The 13,107-nt window shown below is 42.4% G+C and overlaps 1 long non-coding RNA gene across 1 annotated transcript in view; it reads right to left on the reverse strand.

The window, feature by feature from the left end:
• Positions 1 to 12,599, reverse strand: part of LOC143930120 (uncharacterized) — a 91,928-nt gene extending 79,329 nt beyond the window's left edge. The window contains exons 1-2 of the long non-coding RNA XR_013262716.1: positions 12,455 to 12,599; positions 8,908 to 8,960 (exon numbers count right to left, since the gene is read on the reverse strand). This is a non-coding gene — a long non-coding RNA (uncharacterized LOC143930120). The remainder of the gene's footprint in view (positions 1 to 8,907; positions 8,961 to 12,454) is intronic.
• Between the last annotated feature and the right edge of the window lie 508 nt (positions 12,600 to 13,107).

Below are 13,107 nucleotides of genomic sequence, written 5' to 3' on the forward strand. Positions count from 1 at the left end.
TTGGAAATTATGTAGTGTATAGTAACTATGGTGTCATGGAAGCAATACAACATGTTAGCAGACAGGTTATGGTGATGTGCTTGAAAAAAGCAAAAGCTCCCCAATAAACAATTACAAAGAATGACTTTTAACATTTAATAAAGTTGTACGGCAGTAATGCTCTAGGCGTTTGCGCCCTTCTGTGTGTGTTTTTGCAAGTAAAAATCTTAGAACGCGTATACACGGGCAGACTATCCGTCCAACTAAGTCCGTCAGACAATCCGACAGGCAGTCCGTCCTACTTTTGAATGAACGGACTTGACCACACACGACGAACAGACAGTCCGCTGAAAGCTTGCGCGATGACGTGTACGGCACGTACGACGGGACTAGAAATTCGACGTCCAATACACTGCAATGCAACCTTCGGCCGTGTAAATCCTTTCTGAGCATGCGCCATACTTAGTCCGTCGAACTAGCCTACTCACGAGCGGACTGTCCGCTGAAACCAAGTTTGGACGGACAATATTACGGAAATTCCGAAAGACTTAGTCCGCCAGATTGTCCGCTGAAAAAGTCAGCTGAAGCCCACACACGAGCGGATTGTCCGCTGAAACACGTTTCAGCGGACCAAGTCCGTCAGACAGTCCGCCCGTGTGTACGCGGCCTTAGTGTGCAAAATTCCCTTTAAAAGAGCACATGCTCTACTCTTTTAGTAGGGTCAATGTAAGTTAAAGAAGAACTTTAGTCTTTTAAAAAAATTAACAGTCCTCAGCTACAAATACTATAGCTGCTGACTTTTAAAATTCAGGTAATTACCGCGGACGACAAAGTTTGGAAATTATTGATCTTCTCAACCACTGCAAAATACCTGGGTTTCTCCTTTCTCTAGACATCTACAAGGCGTTTGACTCCCTGTCATGGGACTACTTGCGATTCGTGTTGGACCGCTGGGGGTTTGGAGAAGCTTTTGTGACATGGATCAAGGCCCTGTATTCAGTCCTGTCGGCCTCAGCCAAATACGCAGGTTACTTTTCTGTCCCTTTCCTCGATTCATAGGGGTACCAGACAGGGCTGCCCTCTCGCCCTGGCCCTTTTCATCCTAGTCCTTGAACCCCTCGTTCTCGCACTTCATCAGGACCAGAAATGAACTGGAATCCCGTAAGCGGGCCACGAATATAAGTTAAGCCTTTTTGCAGATGATGCTCATGCCAACCTTGATCTTAGTGACCACTGTTTTTAGGGCTATGGCCATCACAGGGACATTTTACACATCTGATGGACTTGCCCGTGACTGACAGGGTTTTGGAGCAGATTCTCCAGCCTGCTATACACCCTGTTTCACCTGCCTATCCAAAACAAGGATAAATTGCCTCTGCTGCACTGCCCTATCCTGGGCCTCTATGCTTATTAGCAGAAATTGGCAACCTACCTATTTTTTGTCCACCAAGAGGACAATTGCCCATGTCTGGAGGATGCCTATGGTCCCTTTTCAGGGTGTTAGAGAATGTATGACATCTCTCGTGCTCAATGAACAGATGTCAAGCATTTTCAAGCAAAATTTTTTAAGATTTGGAAACCTTGGCTCCAGTACACCTTTCCCTCACTCCAGCTAGCATTGGATGCCTGTGACCGACTCGCCCGACGATCAGAGTCCATATACCTCCCATGCCATCCTCTCCTTCCTCCCTTTCTGTTGACTTACCTTTGATTTCCTCTTTCCTTTTTCCTCCATATTAACTTTTTCTCTTCCCTTCTTTTTTGGGGCTTATGCCTCTCTTCTTCTTTTTTGTGGTAACATTGCACTCTCTGAGTGCGTATATAATCTGCATCACTATCAGTGTTTTAACCGGTCCAGGTTTGACATTAATACTCCTATGGATTTCCCTGGACCCCACCTCACCTTTCTAGATTTGACGCATTGCCACCGCCAATGTTTTCTTTCATTTGATGGCCTGTATATGATGTTTTCCTTGAGTTACATTGCCACTCTGAGCCCCTGTGCGGGCAATTTATATGCCTTTTTGTTATTCTTTTAAAAACTTTAATAAAAAATATTTGTTCCAAAAATTCAGGTAATTACCAATGTCTGGTATCCAGTGCTGTCTTCATGCAGCCAGTTCTCCTTATTGCTGCAGGTCTCTGACGCTACCATCTTGAATATGGAAGCTGGCGGTGACTTCGGAATCACAGAAGGCTTCCCGCTGCGCTGCTTCTCCCTGTGCTGTCAGACTGGTCCTGCAACCTCCTGGGATGTGTGATATATCCCAGGAGGCTGTGGCTAGGGGTGTGGCCAGGGGGTGTCCATGCATGTGTCCTTCTTGGCTGGGCAAGATTTGAGAAAACGGGAACACATTTCATTCAAATGAACTGCCAAATGCACCACAGTGGATCTATAGTCGTACCTGCTGCATTTTTTGTAACAGTGCACTGCAATGCATAGTAGCATGTTACCATGCATTGCGGAGCACTGCAACACAGATACATTGTGGTAGTGTGTTGGGGTAACATTTAAAATGAATGGCAACTCAGCAAAATGCACATGCAATGTATTGCATTGCTGTATACCATAACACAATGATGTGAACAGGCCCTTAGAATCTGTGGAAGAAACGCTTAAGCAAGGTACACACGTTTTGTTTTTGCTGTTGTTGAACCCACGTGGCTGAATGAAAAAACAACTGACAGATTACAGCTGTAATAACACAAACCCGAACACTTTAGCGGAGTCCAATTATATCAGCAAAAACACTCTTAGAGACCAACTGTTGGTCTCTAAGTGGGACTGCTGATATAAGAGGACTCTGCTCTAATGCTAGGGGTCTTTAAGGGAGGGAGTGCTAATATGAAGAGGTTCTCTAATGGGGGGTACTGACTGCTGATCTAATGGTTGTTCAGCATTAGATCAGCAGTTGGCATCCCTCATTAGAGACCTCCATTAGAGAGAGACCACCCCCTTATAACAGCATCCCTTGCCCCCTTCTATAAGATTGTCTAAGCCCTTGTACACACGGTCGGACATTCCGACAACCAAATCCGTCGGATTTTGTCTGACGGATTTTGTCCAAAACTGTTGCATACACACAGTCGGACAAAGTTGTCAGAAAATCCGATCGTACTTAACGTGATGACGTTATTTCGTTAGGACGGGACTACGTTCAGGCTAGTAGCCAATAGCTTTGGTCTAGGAATTTGATCTGAGCATGCGGGGCACTTTGTCCGATCGGAATTCTCTACACATGATCGGACAAAGTCAGATCGGATCATGTTGTCGGAAAATTTTATAGCCCAGCTGGAAAACTTGGTCCATTGGATACTCCAACGGCAACGGTCCAATGGAGCCCACACACTGTCAGATTATCCGACAACACGGTCCTATCGGACATTGTCCATCGGAATGTCCGACCGTGTGTACAAGGGCTAACGCTTAACTGGCAGAAGGGACTCTGCAGCCGCTGCAACTGCAGTGTGTGGGAGCCGGTGGTTGCTAGCACACCGGCGGTCCGAGCAACCAATGACTGCAAAGCAAATCATTAAATTTGGTGGGGTGGGGGGGAGGGGGCAGCAGCAGAGCAGAGAGCACACAGAACAGCATGGCGCAGCCAACAGGAATTCCTGAGGATACCCCACAGAGTTCCCCAACAGCGCTGTGACAGATTTACCTGACCGGACTGAAGGCATGTTGTTTTCAGGTGGACAGAAACCCGAGCACAAGTTGCAAAACCTGGACTGTCAGGAACTGGCTGATAATGGACAATATTCTGCCCATGTGTACACAGCTTTACACATTATTTATACCTCTGATCACATTGCTTTCAGGAAGCTCATTCACTTTAAATAAGACCTTAATGAACCCATGCTTACAAAACAAAATATGTGTATATTGTTTGGCAACACAGCACATTCACATCTACACAATGTGTTCTGCTCAAATGAAAGTGTATTGTTTTATACTGTACTCTACGTAGATTATGTCAAATATATAATTCAAGTTAATAAATTATGCCTAATCAGCCAGTACATGAAAGTTTACTCCAGTAGCTCACATAAAAAAAAAGCCTGGTTGCTGGTACTTGTAAGACAGAAGGAAAAACATTTCCACTATGCAGGAATAAGGTGCTGATATTAGATATGACTTACGTCAAACTTCACCTTACGGAAACATGTTACATAGCTATTTCTGGGGAAGCTGAGTCAGTGCAGCATTAGCACATGGAATACCAGTGCAAGTGTGATCATCTGAAACATGAGCAGTTGTTTGTTACGGTTTAAATACATGTTCTTAAATGTGACTAGAAAATGTGTGCTTCTTCATAAATGGTAATTCTAAATGATTTATGATAAAAAAATCCTTACAAACTTTCACTTATCACTGAAAGAAAGATGAAGAGAGATGGAGCAATACAGTAGTGCCAAGCAAGCAATGGCGCAAAATAATAATAAAAATAATGTGGCACGCCCCACGTAGGAGCTACAGATGAATAGGGATTCCCCCACTCCTGCACAGCCAGGCACACCGAATTTTCACAGTTACACAGAGTCTGGGAACAGTCCGTAGCTTTGTTTTTGTTGTTTATTAGGCCTAATGTATACAGGACGCAGAGGTAACCTCTTCTGAATGATTTTTTTTTACAGCTTGAAACTGGCATTTAAAAACGCCCATTTAGCCACGTTAGCAAGCCGCGTTTAGTCTAGGAGCGTTTATTTAAGATAACATCATAAAACCCTCCCAAAGCACAAAAAACTGTATTATATAGGCCCCTTTCACATGGACCGTATGTCTGTATTTCATCCATCCATTTGCCAATGAAATACGGACATACATGCATTCCTATGGGATAGCGGGTGTCTGCGGATGAACATCTGCATACACCCGATATCGTCCGCCTCCGCAATGGTCCGATTCTGCAGACGGAGGAAAATCCGATTTTTCTATCCGTCTGCAGAGCGGATTGGATGAACGCAGACAAACGGTCCGTGTTCATCCGATCCCCATAGAGAAGAGCGGAGAGCTGACAGGTGTGCAGGGACCGCTCTATCATCCGCCAGGCTCAGCGGGGATAAACAGAGCCATCCCCGCTGAGCAAGCGGATCATTTCGGGGTGGATCATTACGGATCCGCCCCGTGTGAAAGGGGCCTTAACTATTTCAGCCATTCTGTGAGACCAGAAGCAGCTGAGAGAGCAGCTGAGAGAGCAGCAGTAATAATTATCAACATTGAGGGCTTGCTCTATAGGGATGGTTGGGCTCATAAGTTGATAAACTTACATAGGTAAGCAAAGACTGGGGGAGAGGGGTGGGTTGGGGACAAATAATGCAGTTTGCTCAAGGGTGGAGGGTTTCCAACGTAAACTGAGAGTCATGTTGTGGGGGGTGGGGGACTGAGAAGAGACAGTCTTGTGAATCATTGTCCAAGCTATCTAGAAAACTTAACATGAGGGAAAAATTGATTTAAAAAAGCCAGATATTAAATTCTATGCAATGATCAATGATACAATGGTCAATAATCAATGATTTGATCAAGTCGGGGTGAAGCTCAATGGTGGGGTCATCTGGTTGAAATTTAACAACATATTGGTCAAATTCCAATTCTTCATTGGCTAACAGCAATGCTAGTGGTATATTGGATTGGATCATGGGCTCGTTAGGGGTATATAAACGGTCTATGAAGCACTGCAAGCAATTACATGTTTTAAAAATAAATTTTTTTAGTTTTTTAATCATTTGCTATCATTTTTAAATTTTGTAATGTAAAAAAATAGGGCACCTTTAAAAATGCTTCTAAACAAAAAAGCAGCTAAGCGTGGTACCGCATTTAGCATTTAGCGTCGGAAATGTCGGTGTCTGAACTAATTTTTTCACCTTCAAAGAAAAGCCTCTAAACGCAACTGTCTAAAAATTACATTAAACGTACTTGTATACATGTACACATAAGATAACATTGAATGAGTCCAGGGGCAGCTGAAAAAAGCATCCAACTGTCTCTGAACGTCCGTTTACCAGCAGCAGTATACATGAGGCCTTAGTGGGTTAACAACTTGGATGGGGATGGGAGGTTATGGGATGCCCACTTGACTCTGCAAACTTCAGGGACAACTTCCTATAGACAGTAAATTATTTTGGGACCCAATGGGTAGGGATGACACGACTTGCTGGAGGGGGGGGGGGGGGGCAAAAGCAGCTTTTGCTTTGGGTTCGTGCGGATCACTCCTACCTGTTCCGGCTATCATTGTGCCACCAAGTGTTGGACTTTGTAGGCCTGTACCACATTGAAGGAGGGAGATCAGACGTACCCCAGATCCAAAATAGGGAAGAAATATGAAAAGAGGGGAGGAGAGCAACCCAGAACCATTGCAGGATCGAGAGAGAGGATCGTCAGAGAAGAACCCCAAGGAGATCAATAGAGAAAAGAACAGGAATAAATGAAAAACTAGAAGAGGATGCCGAGCAGGGGTCAAAAAACAAACGAAAAAGAGAATAGTAGATGAGGGGGATCATAAATATTAGTGGAGTTTAATTAAAGGATGAAATAAAAGTTTTGGATAAGGGAATAAAATTTGCTCCCAAAAAGAATCTTAATAAATGTAATACATATGTGGACATTAATAAATTTACTAGAAATCTACATATAAATAAATATATGCTAAGTAACCCAGGAGGTGGGAAGGGAAAGAATGTCCCTGACACTAATGGTATTCTTTTTAGCAATCTTCGTAACAAATCTCTCTTCAACCCCCCTCCGGGTAAAGATGGAAATATTGAAGTCTTCAAAAAAATGATCCTGAAGGACCTTGAGGATTTGAAAATAAAAAAAAAGGCCTATGACCCAGGAGATATAAAAAGTGGGATAAAAAAATTGGAAGCAAGAAAAGAGATTGTAATACGGCAGACGGACAAAGGAGGCACCATAGTCATTCAATCTAAGGAAGCCTATAAAGAGGAATTGAATAGGCAGTTGAGAAAACCTACCAGAAGCTGCCTAGTAATCCTACTATGAAATATAAGGAAGAACTCGCCAGAGTGATACAGAAAGGAGTCCGAAAAGGTTTACTTAATAAAAAAGAAGAAAAAAATATCTCTTACCAAACACATGTAGAATCCGAGTAATTTTATACATTACCCAAGTTCCACAATAAAGACCCCTCGTCCCTGCTGGTATGTGGCATAGAGAAATATAAACCTCATTGGAGAGGAGACAGTAAGGTGATTAAAATTAGCCAACTTTGATCCAAATGGATACATGAAATACGTACATTAACTCCTTTAGGCCATAACGTTGAATTCAATCTCAACTGCTTTATTTCAAATTATTAGCCTGTTGTTTATCCTTGGATTTTCCTACCTTTCTCTCCTTTTTGTGGTTGAACTGATTATGGCGATCAGCCTGGTTTTCTTCCTGTTGACTCCTTATTTCTTTCTTGCTTTTTATTGGAGTATTTATTGCTTTTATTATGTGCCCTTTTCTATCCCAATCATTAGCCTTTTACATCATGTGCATTTTAAGGGAATTTAGCTGTCAGTTTTTCTTTTTCTAGGATTGTAATTTTACCTAGTAATTACTAGATGTCCTGTGTGGGTTACTTTCCTACTTCTTGGGTTTATCTGATCAGTCACCAATAGATGGCGCTGTTCTATGTGGACTTTATATATATTTATTTCATTTGAATTTATTTATTTTTATATTTACTCATTGCTTCATTTTTTTTATTTCAATTGATTTATCTATTAAGGATCACATCCCAGTTGTATGAGACATATTTCTTATTTGTTTTTTGATAGATTGATTTTATTATTTCCCTTGCCCTTATTATGGACTTTATATAAAGACACCTGTCACCTGACTCCATCACCCTTTGATGAAGTCACGTGAGCAGTGACGCAACGCATCAGGGAGGAGTCAGGTGTCAGCTGTCACGGCAAAGATCAGGAAGTACTGTGTTCAGTGCTGTTTTACCTATACTTTTGATGTAAGCATATATATTTTTTTACCTATTAAATTTGTTTTAAACTACTGCACAATGGAGATGCTTTTCTTCTTCACATACCTTTACCTCATCTGCTGAGTTTGAAGTTCCCCACTAGAGATCCGTCGTGTGCTGTGACGATTGGAGGAGATCGATCGACTGTTGGCTTACCATTGCCTTCAGATTACAGGCTCATTCTGACCTTAGGGGTCTCCTTTGGAGGCAAGAAGCTGGGGAAACGTGTGACACTCCACGGATTGCTGCTGATTGGATTGGAGTAATCTGAAATCGATCACTTTCTACAGCACTTTACGTCTTCTATATAAACCAGTACACTACTATGCTGCAGATGGAAAATACAACCAGTCACGGGGGGGGGCGCAGAAAAAAAATCAGGTCCCTACAGCTGCCAGGCAGGACTGCGTTGCGTTGGCAGAGCTGTTCAAATGGTAGGCCTGGGTGACCATAATGGGTGGAGCAATGTGCTTTTATTTTGATTGGCAATAAGTATTCTAATATCAATTCAGATATCCCTTTCAGGTAAATGGATGCTGATTGATGTGGGAGGAAACCCACACAATTGTAACCTGGTCAAGATCCAAACCAAGGACCTTAGCATTGCAAGGCAGGGATGCTAACCACAACACCCCTGTGCTACTAATAGAAAGAGTAAGCAGAGTGTCAAAGCAATTGGCCAACACAGTGGCTGAGTGATTAGCACTTCCACCTAACAGCACTAGCATTGTTGGTTCAAATCCCAACCACAGCACTAGCTGCATGGAGTTTGTATGTTCTCCCTATGTCTGCATGAGTTTCCTCCTATGTTCCAAAGACACGCTGGTAGGTAAATTGGCTCTAGTAAATTATGTATGGGAATTTAGGGACCTTAGACTGTTAGCCCCTTGAGGACAGTCAATATATATGTAAATGGATGGCACTATTATATAAATACCTGTAACCTCACCAGTGATTTGCTTCCCCATTCACTGTATATCCAGTCACAAGGGAGAAGGAGACCTGCAAGTAAATCAAAACAGCAGCAGAAAAAAATCAGTTTCCTTTCAGACAGACAAGACTGTACTTTATTGGTTCAAATGGTAGACCTGGATAAACATAATGGGTGGTGAAATTAACTTGTATTTTTATTGGCAATAAGTATTCCAATATGAATTCAGATATCCCTTTCAGTTAAATGGATGCTGATTGATGTGTGAGGAAACCTACACAATTGTAACCTGTTAAAGATTCAAACCAAGGACCTTAGCACTGCAAAGCAGGGATGCTAACCAGAACACCCCTGTGCTACTATTAGAAAGAGTAAGCAGAGTGTCAAAGAGATGAGGCAGCACAGTGGCTAAGTGGTTAGCGCTTCCACTCAACAGCACTAGGATTGTTGGTTCAAATTCTAACCATGGCACTCCCTGCATAGAGCTTGCATGTTCTCCCTATGCCTGCATGGGTTGCATCCCACTAGTGATGGGAAGTTCGGATCTTTAAAATGAATCGGTTCATTTCGAACTGCTCACTGAAATGAACCGATTCAATGAATCGATTCTTCGGTTCTTCGGTTCACTTGCTGAGTCTACTGACAAGCAAGTGAACCAAAGCTCTGATTCAACCTTCTTAAATGAGTAGAATCAGAAAACTGATTCACACAGAAGGTTGGCAGGTCCTGGTAATGTTTACTTTGATTTAGTTCATCGGCGCAGAGCACAATTGTTGTCAATTGACAATTATTCCATTGTTGTCAGATTAGCGCAGTGTCATGCATTTTGGTGATACACAAACAGCTGTGTTAGGCTGGGTTCACACTTGTGCGATGCGGGAACCCTGCGATTCCACGACGGGTTCCTGCATCGCACCCAACTCGCACGACAGTTCACAACGACATATGCAAACTGCTGGGGAGTGTCACACAATGTTAATGGCACCCCCATTTCAGTTCGCATGTCGCACTGCGAAGTGTCAGTTTGGACATGAATCGGATCACATGAGTGCTATGCGATCCGATTCTGGTGCGGACCAAAAAAAGGGTCCTGGGCGAGTTTAGTCCGAATGCGATACGATTTCAACCATACTATCTGTATGGCTGAAATCGCATTGCACGGACATCGCCTGTGATTTGCACTGCAGTGCAAATCGCATGCGATTTTGCACTATGCTGCAGTGTGAACCGGCCCTGAGCCTAGGTTTCTGCAAATTTGATGGATAGCAATGTTACCTGTGAAGTTGCCCCAGAATGCAGTTCACATGCACACAAACCCCGCTTTTCATTTAGGCTCTGTTTCCACTTGTGCAACTTGTCCTGCGACTTGGGACTGCAAAGTTGCATGACAAGAAGTACCCGATTTCCAATGAGTACCGTTCATATCTGTGCGACTTCAAGTCACAGCGACTTCAGAGTAGTCCCTGCACTACTTTGGTCCCATTGTAATGTGACTTGAGGTCCATAAACCTCCAGAATACACAGGCATGGCTTCAAGTCGTGGCAGAATCAATGCAACTTTCTGGCTTTTCAGGCTAACGCAGCCTGAAAGTTGCACAATTCTGCCGCAATTTTGATGCGACTTTAAAGCAATGCCTGTGTATTCCGGAGGTCTATGGATCTCAAGTTGCATCAAAGTGGGACCAAAGTAGTGCAGGGACTACTTTGAAGTCGCACAGATACGAATAATACTCATTGGAAATCATAGAGTACAAAGTCGCAGGACAAGTTGCACAAGTGGAAATGGAGCCTAAATGAAAAGTGGGTTTTTGTGCATGTGAACTGCATTCTGATGGGCCAACTTCCCAGTTAACATTGCTAGCCATCAGATTTTCCCATAGTCTTTACAGCGCATGCGCAGGAATGATGATCAGATTTTACTACCACTACCATGGGCGAAGTACCCCTGGTAGTAAAATCCAATCGTTAAGGCTATTTTCACACTTGTGCGACTTGAAAGTCAAGTGCTTTTGCCATGACTTGAAGCAATGTCTGTGTAATCTTGAGGTCTCTGCCACAAGTCGCATCAAAGTCAGACAAAAGTAGTACAAAAACTACTTTGAAGTCGCACAGATATGAACTGAACTGGTTGGAAATCATGGGGTGTGACTTGTCATGTGACTTTGCAGTCTCAAGTCGCAGGTATCTCATTGGTTTAGTGTATTGTTTTACTGGTGATGACTCGTGGTTCTTTCAGTGTTCTGTGTTCTAAAAACGGATATGATTTTTTAACTCGGTAACTTGTACGATTCTTTAACTCGGTAACTTGTACGATTCTTTAACTCGGTAACTTGTACGATTCTTTAACTCGGTAACTTGTACGATTCTTTAACTCGGTGTACTGTGTATTCCTGACTCTTGTTTTAAGTTTGTATCCAGTTCCTGAGTATCACTGTGCTTTGAGTCAGCTGATTGGTTGCAGGGAGGGGCCGAGCTCTCTCACTCTAGGATCAAATTATCACTGCCAGCTCTGCTGCTCTGCTATGTACTGAGTGCAGAGTGAACTGTTTCAAACGAATCAGTTCACTGAAAAGAATCGATTCATCCAGTTCACTAAAAAGAACCGATTCAAAAGAACGATTCGTTCATGAACTGGACATCACTACATCCCACACACCAAAGACTGGTGGATAGGCTAATTGGCTCCTGTCTAAATTGGCCCTAGTATTTATGAATGTCAGTTAGGGGCCTATATATGTAGGGTTGTGTAAATTGATGGTGCGAAGCTGCTTGAGGGTAGGGACTAATGTACAATATATATTTTATATATATATATATATATATATATATATATATATATATATATATATATATATATATATATATATATATATATATATATATATATATATATATATATATATATATATATATATATATATAAACAATAAGAGAGAAAAAAATAATTTTAAAACACAAACGCGCTCCCACTAATTCTCTCACCTCGGCGCTAAATGGTTTAAAAGCTCAATGTAAAAAGAAAAAGGAAAAAATAATAATAGACAAATGGACAGGTTTACACCTGAGACAGCAGCTACTTAAAAAATATACATAAACATGAACAAATTGATTATTAATAATTCACACTTTACAGAGGTAAATGATGAAAACAATAATAATCCAAGCAGCGCTTCTATCAGTTCTGTGTCATCAACACAATAACTTTTTCTATATTAAGACATAACATGTGAATAAATCGATCAGACTCAAATAATCAGTCCAACAATTCCAGTGCTCTGAATGCAACAGAAGATTTAAGGAAGTGAATAAGTCCAAAGCAAAGGGGGCCGCAGTGAGTGATTCCAGTGAGAAATGGTAGAAAAATAGGTGCACTTCACACTAATTCCTCCACACGGTGCTCCACACTCCCACAGGGGGTTAAACTCACCAGAAATTCCTCAAGAAAGAGCCTTATCAGCACAATATATATACAGTGCTGCATAAATTGATGGTTCTAAGCTGCTTGAGGGCAGGAACTGATGTAAATGTACAAGATATATTAAGGAAAATTGTTATCCATACTTACTGTAATTTGCCTTTCCTGGATCCTCCCCATGTCAGCCTACTATGGGTCAGGTCCGCTCTCTCTGACCCCCCCAGGACCACCTCTTTCTTAGCCCATAAAGGGCAGCTGTATAACACCTCATCACACCATGCTGTCTTTCCTGTACTCCAGAACTCCTCCCTGGAAGCATGTGACCCCAGCTTATATGGGAAGCCTGCCCCCTGCCAATGCAAATCAATGATTGGTCAGAGCTCCCCACATAAACTGCCTGCCACTCAGGTTTCAAGTCCAGCCCCCCTTCCAGAACAGTTCCACTGAAAGCAGGAGAAGATCTCTGAGCCAAAGTGTAGGTGCCCCCCACTGTACTGACATTCCCATTCCCACATCAAAACAACCAGGCCTGGAATGAAAACACAGGCCTGGCTAAATTTACCTGTCTCAGCCCTGCAACTAGAAAATACTAATCTAGCACCTACCAGAACGTAGAGGGTGCTACATGTATACTATTTTGCAGTTTATTCTGAGATTTATTTTGAGCCCTGGGCTCTTTCACACTTATTCATCTGGACTGGACATCAAGTAAGCACACCCTGTATTGGTCCAAAGAGGAGGACAAAAAAGGAACACAGTCAGTGGCAGTGAATTCCAACTTATGGGAATGAGGTCCTATAGCA

The sequence above is a fragment of the Lithobates pipiens genome, unplaced genomic scaffold, assembly GCF_037356315.1.
Source record: "Lithobates pipiens isolate NorthernLeopardFrog02 unplaced genomic scaffold, aLitPip1_a1.2 Scaffold_25, whole genome shotgun sequence".
In the NCBI taxonomy this organism is placed as follows: Eukaryota; Metazoa; Chordata; class Amphibia; order Anura; family Ranidae; genus Lithobates; species Lithobates pipiens.